The sequence below is a fragment of the Lytechinus variegatus genome, chromosome 15 (genome assembly GCF_018143015.1).
Source record: "Lytechinus variegatus isolate NC3 chromosome 15, Lvar_3.0, whole genome shotgun sequence".
NCBI classification, from domain to species: domain Eukaryota; kingdom Metazoa; phylum Echinodermata; class Echinoidea; order Temnopleuroida; family Toxopneustidae; genus Lytechinus; species Lytechinus variegatus.
This window is the reverse complement of record NC_054754.1, coordinates 12,836,465-12,850,721: the sequence shown is the minus strand read 5'-3', so window position 1 is coordinate 12,850,721 and position 14,257 is coordinate 12,836,465.

Genomic DNA, 14,257 nt, shown 5'->3' with positions numbered 1-14,257 from the left:
TTCTTTATTTATTCAAATCAAATTTTGTTGGGATGGACTTGTCCTTTAATGAGTTTCTTGAAGTGGTCAACAGAGGAGACCCTCTTCACTGCAGTAGGTACATGATTCCGTAATTGTGCAGCAACGACAGGCACATGACAGGGAAGTTATGGGCCACCAAAATGGCCAAAATTAACAATCTAAAATATACAGAAATTCTCAGAAGTAAATTATTTTTTTGATAACATTTATTCCTGCAAAAGCACGCAAATCTGTGATTGTGTTTATTTCCAATAATTGTTTTAATTCCGCGTAAACTCATGATTCTGCGGTTTCTTTATTTCTGTGGTTGATTTAATTACTGTCAATGCAATCAATCGTAAACATGTCATACGATCATTAAAACTTTGTTTTACGGGCCCCTGTGCGAGCACAAGGAAAGAAGTTCTCATTGCCATTTGGTCTACGCCCGCTTCGTCTACTTTTCGTTTGTCTCAACCATTGGCGGCGGAAGCCAAAAAAATTAGGGGGGGAGTCTACCTGAAATTTTGTAATGGACACATGTAAAAAAATTGACAAGCAAAAAAAAAAAAGAAAAAAAAAGAAAAGGTCATCAACCTAAATTTTAGGGGGGGGGGTGGACAAGAGACATTTTGAGGGGAGTTCACCAGAATTTAGGGGGGACGCAGGAAACAAAATTGACAAGCAAAAAAAAGGTTATCAACTAAAAATTCAGGGGGACCATCCCGCCACCTAAAATATTTTTGGGACATGTCCTCCCCATCCCTCCCGCTTCCGCCGCCTATGGTCTCAACTCTCACCCCACGAACATGGTCTAATCCTATGTACATGTACCATTTGGTCTAATCGTCATTTTGCATGAGCGAAAAATAGATATAACATGTATAATGTAGGCCTAGACGCCTATTATGAGGCCATTATTATATCTGCTTTCCACTTGGTCTTAACTGTTTCTGAATCAAATTTTCATTTTTATTAAATTTCAATTTAAATTCAATTCAATTTAAATTTAAATTCAATTTACTGACCATTAAAAAGACATCAAACTATTTACAAAAATAACATGATACAAACAAATTAATACAAAATATAACAGGTTACAAATTACTTGATGGTCAGGACCCCTAAGAAGCAAAAAATATAGCAGGGGGCCCAGGGGCCCTACAATAGACAATGTAGACAACGTGTACATTCATTAGACCTGGTTATTACACTAAACTGTCAATGACTATATGAGAAAAGAATAAATGGGCATTAGACAAAGTGTACAGTACACCAAACGGTTATTACACCAAGTAGATAGTAGACCAAGTGATCACGGTGTTATCATGTACTATTTTGGAAGATGTTTACGTGAATTCCATCATGCGCAGATATGTTAAAGGTCACCGTGTCATTATTGATATGCCTCATCGATGTGCCAAGATAATATCCAATACTAAAAATAATACCAAAATTTATATAATGTCCTGGTTGTTCCTGTCGCTTTTGTTAATATAATGTCGAAAACAATATTGAGCGTATTTTATGTCCTTTTCCCCCATTCTGTCGTTACAGAGATTCATTTAAATCTGCATTGAACGCACCGGCGTGTATTGACTCCCCTATTGCCCCCTATTTGACATGTATCTCTATTATGGTATAAGCAAGGGACAAAGCGATCGAGCGTGGAAATGACATCAGATCGTATTCTGTGAAATGTAATTTATTTAGTATTTTACCCATGAAAAAATGTAATAAAATTTAACGGAAGGGGTGATGAAAATGAGGTATTGCAATGAATAAGTGGTCTGGTCTCACGAATGTTTAACCTGTTCCAAATTCATGCTTTACTTTTATCAGATTTTTAAAAAGAAAAATGTGGCATTTTAAGGGCTAAAAATGTAATCTCTGGTAAGTTTACATAGTGTTTTGAAAGAAATTCTGATTTTTTTTCTTCATTTTCCCCTTTTTCCTTATCTATTTTGCGGGGTTTCGCACACCCTCAAATTTCAGCCAGCATGCACCAGCGGTGGTTATGTATCAAATTAAAGTTCAATCATTTCAAAAGTGCTACAAACACTGAATCCCGATCATGTCTATATATATATATATATATATATATGAAAAAGTTTCAGAACATAGTATAATGATTACAGGGCGCAAAATTATGAGATTAATCATTCTAGAAAGCAGAGTGACTAAGGTTGACATTTTGTTAGAATTAGTTTTGGTACATTAATCTTATAGGGAGTGGGGTAGATAATTACTTTTCTTTACTAGTTTACAGGCTTATTCCCATTTTGTTCCCATTTTCTCCTTTGCGATTTTCTTGCCCCTCAAAGTGTCGCCGGAGGCATATAGACTTGCTCCCTAACCCCGAGCTTGATACGCAAGTGTTTGAATCTTTGCAGCCCTCAAAAATTGATTAAAAAAGAACATCACATATATTTGTTACGTAATTTTTCTAATTCTATTTTTTTACCCTTTCCTGTTACAAACATAAGAGTTCCAGACAATCTAGAGGTTATATGGATACAACTACGCCCTCGCCGACTTCCACGTGAAGTCTCAAGCCTGTTTGTCGCTGTAGTGTACAGTCCCCCTAACTCTAACTCTGAGACCGAGTTGATTGACCACATCATCGACTCAGTAGATGTTATCCGTTCTCGTCACCCTTACGCTGGAATCGCGATTTTAGGGGACTTCAACAGAGTGGACACTGACGGAATATGCACCGCCGTGTCTCTCAAACAAATTGTAGAAGAGCCTACTAGGAACGATGCCATTCTGGATAAAATCATTACAAATCTCCAGAAATACTACAAGAAATGTGAAATAAAGTGTCCAGTCGGTACCAGTGACCACAATGCCATCCTCTGGTGCCCGCTACCATCGTTTGCTCATCGCCCCAACACTACCATGAGGCGTACTGTGCGACCCATGAAGGACTCGGACACAAGAGCATTTGGTCGATGGATTTCGACATACTCCTGGACTGAAGTCCATGACGCAGTATCCTCAGAGGTCAAGTGTAATGCATTCTGTGGAACCCTCAAGTCTGCTATGGACCATTTCTTCCCACTGAAAAGGGTGAATATTCACGAGAGAGACAAGCCCTGGATGACACCCCATGTCAAGTCTCTCATACAAGAGCGACAAACCCTTTTCCTTGCCGGCCCGTCAAGTGAATGGAAGAAGTGCCGGGATAAAGTGCAACGCGCCATCAAAGATGCCAAGGAGGATTTCCATGAACACCGGGTTGAACGTCTGAAGAAGGACAACCCAGCATCGTGGTACAAGCACATTAAGCTGATGACGTCATCTTCACAGTCATCACAAATAATTGACGTCCCTAATGGAGAAGAGCTTACATCAACGACTGTTGCCAATATCATCAATGAGAAGTTTGTCAGTGTTGCAGCTGATTTATCTCCTCTAGACCGCAGCAAGTTACCAGCCTTCTTACCTGCAAGGGAACCACCTAGACTCCAGCCATGGGAAGTCTATAATGAGCTCAAGAAGGTGGTTCCTGGGAAATCAGCTGGTCCCGATGGAATCCCAGCAAAGCTTATTAAGACATTTGCAGTTGAACTTAGCACGCCCTTGTGTGACATATTGAACTTGTCATTTTCAGAAGGTGCTGTTCCAACAATGTGGAAAAAGGCCACCGTTGTCCCGATTCCCAAGGAACATCCGCCAACACTAGGAAAACTGCGCCCCATTGCCTTGACTGACCACTTTTCTAAGATAGCAGAACATTTCATTGTTAAGTGGTTGCTTACTGACATTGAACCATCCCTTGATAAAAACCAGTATGGTAGTCGGAAAAGTCGATCAACCACACACTATTTAGTTGATCTTGTTAACTTCCTTGTGTCCAATGCAGACAAGCGTGAAAAGATAACCTCCACAATTGTAACTACGGACTTCTCGAAAGCATTCGATAGGGTAGATCACACGAATCTAATCAGTAAATTGATAGCAATGAACCCTAAGAAACATATTGTGCAGTGGATAACCGACTTTCTCACTGGGCGCACCCAACGCACCCGATACCGTGGTCACCTGTCTGACGAGACAACACTGAAGGCGGGCGTGCCACAGGGCACAAAACTTGGCCCCATATTGTTTCTTGTGCTTTCAAATGATGCCTTCTCAGACAGCAGCCTAAGGTACTGGAAATATGTAGATGACATGACACTAGCAGAATCGAGAAAGCGGGGTGCGGCCAGTGAAGTTCAGTCTACCTTGAATTCACTATCAAACTGGTGCACGAGTAATTGTATGAAACTCAATCCAGGGAAATGCTTTGTTATGCTGGTAGACTTTGGAAAATATGATCATGTCCCAGTGCAAATGTCTCTAGATAACCAAACGTTGATTGAGGTATCTCTGATGAAAATCCTAGGTATCCTCATTCAGTCAGACTTGAAGTGGGATGCCCAAGTGAACAATATGATTCGCAAAGCCAATAGACGAATGTACATCCTTAGATCGTTGATACCATTCAAACTACCAATCAAAGATCTTGTCCTGATCTACAAAGGATACATCCGCCCGCTACTAGAATATGGCGTACCCGTTTGGCATCCTAGCCTAACAAAATCACACACTTCTGCCATTGAAAGAGTCCAAAAGAGAGTACTTAAATTGATCCTAGGATATTCTTATCAATCATACGAAAGCGCACTCCAGCAAACCAACCTCGAGACCTTAGAGATAAGACGCAATGAAACCTGTCTCAAATTTGGCGAATCCCTCTTGAAGTCTGACACTTTCCGTCACTGGCTCCCTAAGAAAAGAGGGGAGACTAGATGGAATTTGCGGAATAACAGTAGTAATATGTTGACACAATTCAAATGTCGCACTGAACGATATAGATCAAGTCCAATTCCTTTCCTTGTGTCAATTCTGAATGAAAATAAAATGAACTGAATAGTAATACAGAGGGGTCCGTTGACTATAAAACACAATGTCTGTATTGTCCTCGATTGAGCCACCTCCTCCTTTTGAATCCTAAGATTCTGCAAAATTGTATTTATATTTATGTCATTTGTTTGCATTTTATTAACTGAACATGTCAAATATAAAAGTCAATGTTTACAACTATTTTACTTACTTTAGACCCCCTGGACAGTTAATAATATATACATACATCCAACAATTCTCGATCCTTTTAATGTACTCACTAACTCACCCATAAATTGGACCTTCATCTTAAAAAAATAATCCATTTAAGTACGAGCTAACCCATCAAATGGACATGTATATTGTATTACCAGTTGTGAGAATTATGTTTTCTATTCGCAATTGACTGCCTCCCTCGCTTTATCTTCTTATACCTTGTATAGCTCTGACTACCCTTTTTTCTTATTTATTTGATTCACCCGCTCTCTCACACTTTCTCATACACTCCATCTTGTTTCATCTCCCCCCCCTCTCCTATTATTTTTCTCCCGACTCTCTTTCACGATCATTCGTTTGTTTCCCCTCTCAATTTATTTCTCTCTTGTAAGTGCTTATTCTACCTATACTTCTTAATAGTTAATTGTAAAACATATTTGAAATTTGTTACAGGCCACCTATTGTGTAAACATTGTTACTTCAATTCAGAATTTCTGCTATTGTAATAATGTTTTGTATTTTAATCATTTTATCCAGTACTTTGTAAATCATTTTGTATCTGTTTGCTCGAAATAAATACCATTATTATTATTATTATTATGTTTTATTGAAATGAATGAAAATAATTTCATATTTACCAGATTGAAATGATTACACATTATGGCCCGTATTCTGAAGTCGGGTTTAAGTTAAACTCAGGTTTAAAGTTGTGGTTTAAGTATGGGAAGCCAAACGTATCAAATTTGTTATTAAGTTGCATGCTTCTTATGTTTACTGTGCTCTTTCCTGATTCATCAATGGTGAAGCCAATATTTTTTTATACTTCCTAGACAATTATGAATGATTTAAGAGCCAAATGTGCTGAAGTATGATAACTCTACTGTTAGTGATTTATGTGACAATTGGCTCGCCATACTTAAACCACAACTTTAAACCCGAGTCTAAGTTAAACCCGACTTCAGAATACGGGCCTATAAGTATACTTTTACTTCCCATTTGCCTGTTTGAGTGAGAGAATCAACAAATCTCCGTCTTGGAATGCAATTCGTCTCTTGGCATTGACGTCTACAGAGAGGTGCGATATCTCTATATGCTAGCTCTTTTGCAGGGGCCGCGATATATACGGTTTTCAAAGGGGGGGGGGGGCTGACCATGCTATAAATCGCAATCATTTGTCAATTTTACTTTTTTTATACACGGTTTTGGAAAAATAAGTGTGGGGGGGGGAAGGCCCCCCCCCTCCCCCGGTTCCGCGGCCTCTGTTTTGCTGGTGGCATCTTTTTGAGGGGCACTTACCACTTACATACCCGACTTGATCTTCTCACTCCCAGTATTGACATGTCGAGTATGTCACTAATGGGCAATTAACCGCCAGATTTGTTTTATCCACTAGGCTTCAGCAAACTCCTTGCACTGTTTGATGACTTGTCTCCAATGAAGTTTCTCAGTTGGCCCAGCGTGTTCAGATGGTCATTTGATCCTGTTTTATCCTACTTTCAGTTGTATAATGAGTTAAAACTTCGAAGGGATAAAACTTGGCACAGTCATTTTTTCATGAAAACGCAAGCGAAGAAAAATTACTCCAACTACACTGATGGATAGTGCAGCGGTACTTAACGAAACTATTCAATATTTGGGAAAAAGTACTTTCCTAAATAATAAATGGATTAATTTTTTTTTAAACATAACGTGATCAACTTTATCAATTTATGTTGCTGGGCGTTGTTGCGTGTATTGCCTGCAGTCCAGTCGAAGGGGGGGGGGGGGGTGTAGTGATTCAGAGGTTCGAGCAATGGTCACGTCCATTCGGTTGACGTTTAATATCCGGCCCAGTCGTAAATAATCATTATCTGACTATTTCTGATCTGAACGTCTGTAAAAACTATATTCCATATTGTAAAAATGTGTTGAAACAACTCTCAGTTTCAACAAATTCCTTGTAAGGTATATATGCCGCCCTTTAAAGGGGAATCCTCCATGCGATGTTTATACTCCCTCCCTATATCACGCTACAATCACCATGCCAGTATAGGGGCTCGTAACATCGAAGAATAACGTTCTGCGATTGATTGAAAAGACTACAATGTACAATCAGTCGTCAAAATCAAGCGTAAGATTAATCGATAACCTTTGCGTTACGGGACACTACTACCAGGAATGGCACTAGACGACATAAAGATTGCCTTGAGAAAAAGGCAAATAGGGGGCGGAGGGGGGGGGGGGTTATTGCCCCCTGCCTTCCTCCGTGCCCCCCCCCCCCTTCCTCCGAGGTTCTAAGTTTTCTTTTCTACTCTACTTTCTGCGTTAGTTTGGACAGTAACTGACGGATGCACCAGTCACACAATCCAAACCGACTCCAAACCGACCAAGGGGATAACGTGATAGCTTTGATCGGTCTTGAGAGTCGATTTCGCCGATGAGACCGTGGCGGATCCATGACTGGTAGGGGTTCATCCGGTTCGTGTCCCCCCTTTTGAGAGGCAGAAAAAAAATTGAAGGGAATGTCGTGCATACGCACGCGTGAGGCCTTTTTTGTATTGATTTTTGCTGGTCAAATTTGTCATGACATAAATCACTATTAATTTGGAGTGAAGACTGAAGACCCTTTTTTTTGGGGGGGGAGGGAGTTATTTTTTATGTACAAAAATGACCCCTCTGGGAAATCCTGGATCCGCCCCTGGGTGAGACTGTAACGTTGCTCTGTTCTTTGAACCATGTGTATTTTTTTCCTGCAGCTGTGGATGGCGGAATTCCAACGAGATTGCTGACGTTTTTTTTTTTAGTTTGTAAAATCTTGAACTTGGTGGACCTGGAAGTACTGGGAGCTAGATCTTGATTGATGACTGGCTTTGTTTGTAATGAAATTTTGTTTAAGGACAGCAATGCTGAGAGAAACCCTCCAACAAACGACAAAAAGAAAACACACACCAAAGATCGTAAGTGTACATATTGTAGGCCTATAGATAAATTCCAATCATTGGAAAATAAAAATATATTAATTTGATGAGATATTGAATAAATAATTCAGGGAATTAACCAAAATGTGAAAAGATGGGTAAGGTATGCTGATATCTGAAGAATGTGATTTCCATCGAATTTGATTATCTTTAGTCGTTTTTCACATTTCAGGGAGATTAACCCCAACCTCCTTGGTGAAGATGGCGCCACATTCCACTGACATCCCCATTTCGACATCCCCATTTCGAATGTACCTGTCTCCTTCACTGTCTCCTGATTTATTATTCTTCACCTATTCAACGACCATGTTACCATGGTAACCATTCGCATGAATCATGCTGAAAAAATGAGATATCTTCATCTTACGGGGAGAAACCTTATATTTTGTAGACAGTTTTATGAATCCATACAGGACGTCGTGGCTTTTGCATCGTAAGCCTATACGATATCTTTATATTCATAAAGAATTACATCCGTGGTTCTTTCTTTGGTTATGATTTTGCCCAGGTTTTTGTTAAATATTTCCTCTTTTAGGTCAGCGATTTTCTTCAGTACTTGTGCTAAAGAAGTCCATCATGACCATGTTTATCTGTTGGCTTTCCAGTAATAAAACAATCAAGGCAAATCTTTCATCCTCTTTAACGGAGCTATATATTTTTTAAGGCTCATAAAAGTTAGCTTTTGAAGAAAAAAAAATATGGCTCTTGTATGCCTTGTATATTTACAGGCATTTTGACCAGTTGACATTTATATAGATATGAAATTTAGATAAACATACTTGAATGATAACGCGATACCCGAACAGAGAACCATGCAGAGGAGACGACTGAAATTCAACAAGACGTCGAACGATGTCCATAATTTTCCAGCACATTTCGAAAAAAACCCATCATAATCATTTATGAACCTCTCACACAATGCCCTCTTGTTGACATTCCAAATGAAATACCATATTTGATTGATACTTTCTTTAACCTCCAAAGACATCATCACCCTTCCCGCCATATTTTATAACTCCCTTTTCTACAATTTTGCTACAGGATTTTGGACCCCCCCCCCAACTGATGACTTTAAACCGAAGACTGCCCATCGTAAAACGATGCACCCGGAATGCTAATGTTTATAAACATGTCAATTCTGCTTCAAGTACTGGCCACCGGGTATCAAGTAATGATGACAAACGACTGGTTTTTGGTTTCCGTTGACTATATGCTTGATGGTCATTTCTCTTCAAAAGTGGTGAAATGATTTATTTAAAACATGGAATTACGGGGACCATGTTTAAGGAAAATATTAACACTTAGGAATACATCTTCTTGATTTTAATAAATGGTGTAAAAATGAGTTACAAAGCTAAACGGATTTTATCGAAATTAGATTGGTAAAAGGATCTAGTATACAGGAAAATATCACCTTTTATTGTATTCACAAAATTACGACTTTACATCCAGTGTTTGAAGAAATCTCAACATTTTTGTTTGTCTATTTTCAAAGCTACTTGATGTCGATTTGAATTTGCCCGAAGCGCTGGTATATTGAGGATTCGATTACAAGTACCCGGTAATTACAAACTAGTACTTGAATTCTGTATGAATACTGATTACCACCCACAAGAGGCAATTTTGTGATGTAACCTGTGATCAGTAATTAGTCCTTGTACGATCAGTATTACCCCCCACCCATTACAGCTTGAACATTTCATTTGCAGCTCTTGAACACGATGAAGTGGCAGAAGAAAGTCTTTTTGAAATCCTTTGATAGGAAGCCAATTACACCATCTTGTCACACCTTGATTTTTATTCTGTGATCGAGAAACACGAGAACAGAATTCTTTCCCCATTTGTATATAATTTTTCGTATCAAAGTTCACTTAGTGCTAAATAATTCCATATATTTAGTGTTGGTGATGTTTTGCAACCGCTAGTCAAAGGACCGGAGGCAGGTAACTGTTTTTTTTTATCTTGACAGATTGTCAGATTTCTTGATCAAGTCTTCCATCTTTTCTTTCTTCGATCTTTTGCGATATGTGTGAAGCAGAGGCAACTGCGACTAAAACTGGTCAACATTTCATGGTGCCTCTTTGTATCAACTTCATCCCCTGTTAAATAATTCCAAATCTTGGTGATATTTTGTAACATATCGCTTCGCATTGAAGCAAAGGTCAGACAGAATGTGACAGATTTCATGCCAGTCCTAGCAAGACCTCCCTCCATCATACTGTCAGTGTAGCTATCTTATCTCATTCGTTATGTATTTTTAAAATCCATAAACACTTGGCTTCAGATGATCATAAAGAAGGTTAGCGGTTAACACTGTGACTGGCTCACGATCACATGCAAAGGAATAAAACAAATGATGAATGAAATAACTAATGAAAACACTAACTTAAAATTGTGTTTGATGAATGCCCGAATAATATACATGGGCGGCACGATCTGGAAGGGCGCGATTTTAGTGCTAGATCCTGGGGACTGGGTGTTTCCTAAAAATTGTTACAATAACAACGTTCCAACTGAAATAATTGAACTTGATTGACTGACTTGTTATAAAAATGTTCCCTTTTATTATTGTAACAAGTCTTGATGAAACGTTATTCTGAATTACGAGCAGTGTCTGTAAGAAGAGTGCATGTGATTTTAAAGCGCATGCCCTGTGACGTGGCGTTTTTTCCTGGTTATACACCACTGACTTTTGAAATAATTTTTCTATATACTGCACGCTTCATTTGTATCGATTTTATTGCATCTTTCTGGGAAACCACCCAAGGTTGTTAATCAACGAATTTCGAATGCCACTCCACTCATCTTCAGTGGCATTGAGGCTTGTTCTACAGAGCATGGAGGTACCTCCCAATTAACTAATGCCGTAAGATTGTTTTGCTAATCAACTAATAATATAAACTATGACGAGAAGGAAAGTCGAGTCGACAAGGTGATTTCTGTATAGACGGTTTGGAATAATTACTTTTTTAGCTCGAGGCCTAAATGGGGCCTTGCTCGGCCGTTATCAGAAATCGATTTCCAGAAACAAGGCAGATTTTCTTAACTTCCTCGTCAATTTCCGACTGTTATCGCTAAGTAGCATTGCACTCTCTCTTCTCTATTCAGGGGCTTGTTTCATGAAAACTTGTCATGATAGCAGTTGCAAGATTTCTATTACAAATTTTCTATCAACCAATCAGAACTTTTAACTGGTTATTATAACAAGTTTGGTGAAACGGGCCCCACGTCTCATCCTCAAAGAACGATGGCACACAAACACCTAAATTTAAGTAAACTGATGGACTTGGAATTGGGGCACTTTTCTGCGATCAGTGCGAACAGCTTACACCCCCGTAATAGAGCAAATAAAATCAAAGTATTTTTAAATGATATTGATTTGAATAAACACAGACAAAACTAAATTTGTATTGCACTAAGAAAAATAAACTGAATGTGAAATAGGAAAGACTGGTTCAATACAATTTAGATGAAATGAAAATTAAGAGGAACTGATGACGTCACACACGAACCTCTCTCTTGAATTATATTGGGGTTTTTCTGTTCAAATTTCCGTGTGATAAAGAAGGTCTGAAGAAATTATAACCATGACAGTTATTCGTGTTCTACACTGTATGAAATATTGGGAAAATTTTTAACCAGTACGAGGGTAATTATGTGTCCAACCAATTTGGGGCAGTAATAGGTCCATGATTTTACCCAATGCGGGAAGCATATTGTCCAGTAAGGTTAAAAAAGTAAGCAGCAATTACTTTAGAATATGCAAAATTTTCATCACACTGGATAAATAAAAAATGCCCAACAGAAATGCCTTAGGTTGGATGGACACATAATTACGCTTATGGAACATTTTTACCCAATATTGTTTAGAGTGTAGGAGAAGTCAACCCATATTTTGCATGATCGGAAAGGGAGGGGGGGGGGGGGGGGTTAGCTTCATATAATATTGAGTATGTGACATCAATGATAGAGTATGGCTCTACATTCTACTCTTATCTTGCGTGATGGGCACATAATGTTATTGCTGTTTGTGACAATCATGTAGTAAATCTTATAACGCAACTGCTTAATTAACATCCGATTTAGGTGAAATCTGTTCTTGTTTATTATTCTCTTTTCAAGTGAACTTGATAATGGTATACAAGCTTTGGGCTTGTTCCGTCGTATTCGTATTAAATGTGTTAATTTTATTGCCCTTCCTACACATAAAATACTCTCTCTATAACGTCTAGAAACCACACAGCAAAAACTGTGGTGTTAACCGGTGTACATAGAGGACATCACCAGTTATTTTACACCGGTGTTAAATTGGTGGTGTTAGTTTTACACCTATACGTGTTATTACAACACCTATTGTTGTTACATTTACACTCTTTGGTGTTATGTTTAATCTCTAGGGTGTAATTTTAACACCTCAGGGTGTGGTCCTCTATTAACACCAATTGGTGTCAGTTTTAACACCGCAGTTTTTACAGTGCAGTCGCATTAGGAACCCCCTTCTCTTATTTCTAAGTTAAATGTCAGAAACCTTCAAAGCCTCAAAGGCATGTGACTTTTAATGTTTGCAACGATGGTGCATACGCGTAGTCATGGGCGGCGATGCCAGGGGGACGCGGGGGATGCCCCTAAAGGTTCCACCCCTTCGAATTTTTTTAAAGCAGCCTGTCGGAATGAGTCGTCTCGTCCCCCAAGCCCATGGCGGACCCAAAGTCACGAATGATTCGCCCGGCGTCCTCATACCATAAGAATTATCATAATCAAGAGATACGTTATTTAAATTAAAATTACTTAAGAATCTTAGATCTGCAAAGGGTCTCAACTTCTGCACCAGCAGCAAGGGTTGATTTATGTTGCACGGAGGAGCTTCAACTGGTTGCACTTTTAACCAAAATGATACGTGGTTCATTTGTGATGATGATTCACAACCTTGAATCCATTACAAGAAGAAAAAAACAGAGAGGGATCGTGGAAGGGAAGAAACGGGAATGTACAGGGAGAGAGAGAGATGATGGGAGCATTAGCGTACCTACAGGGGGGCAGACTGCCCCCCCCTGACGAGTCACAACAATTACAACACTGACGAGCCACAAGTGCCCTGCTCCTTTATTTTTTGCTTGTCAATTTTTTTTTCTGGTACGAAATCTTTTTTTTTGTGGTTGAAGACCATATTTTTGGCTTGTCAAATTTTTTTTGGCGGACGAATTTGCCCTCTCCCTTCCCTGTGGAAAATCCTAGGTACGCCACTGGATGGGAGATGTGGTGAAAAGAGACAATTAAATTTATGTTGATGTCTTAAGATCCGGGAAAGATATTCTGTATCGAGACAGCGTATGAGGAGTCATTATGCCCGGCTTTCCTCGAGTGACTTTAATACCAAGCATGCCAAGAAAGGATGGTGGATGGTGATTATTGTAAAGTGCTTAGAATAATCGGAAATAGGTTTTGAATATTTGGCGCCTCGTATAGTATACTCACATGGATGTCAAACAGGCGAGGTAAAGATGTCACTGTTTGCCATTTTAGATTAAGCTTCTGATCCACGGTATGGCGGCAGCTATTATATATTTGCTTGTGTAATAGCTCGAAAATGTTATCGCATGCAGATGAACAAATCAGATAGACCACCCCGGCTCTTCATAGTGATTGTGTGTTTGTGTGTGTGAGAGAGAGGGAGAGAATGAGAGGGGGAATGAGTAAGAGAATGAGAGGGGGAATGAGTAAGAGAAAATGAAAAATATAGAAAGATGAGGATAAATAATTACATCAATGTAACAATATAGAGAAAATAAGTCATAACATGCAGAAAAGAGGATTTCTCTTCTACGAGACAGTCGGGAACACTTTTAAAAGGGACATTTAAAAGGAGAAAAGGCGGGAGACAACAGAAAGAGAGAGAGAGAGTCTCCGTCTCGATAAGAAGAGATTGGACAAATAATATAACTGTAAGGATGAGTCATCTTGGTGTACGTTGAGGAGAGTTATTTGATGATATCGATTAAGAGTGGAGGCGGGAAAACCTCACTACATCCACATGCTAATAAGTTCACATCTTCATGTGTCAGTAATTTTCACGTTCCGTCGACCTGACCACGTGAATATAACCCTCGCGTTTTCAAGATCAGGTAAGGTAAACAAGATTTAGGAGCCCGTCGTACAAAGAGTTACGATTGATCCGATCAATCGCAACTATGGAC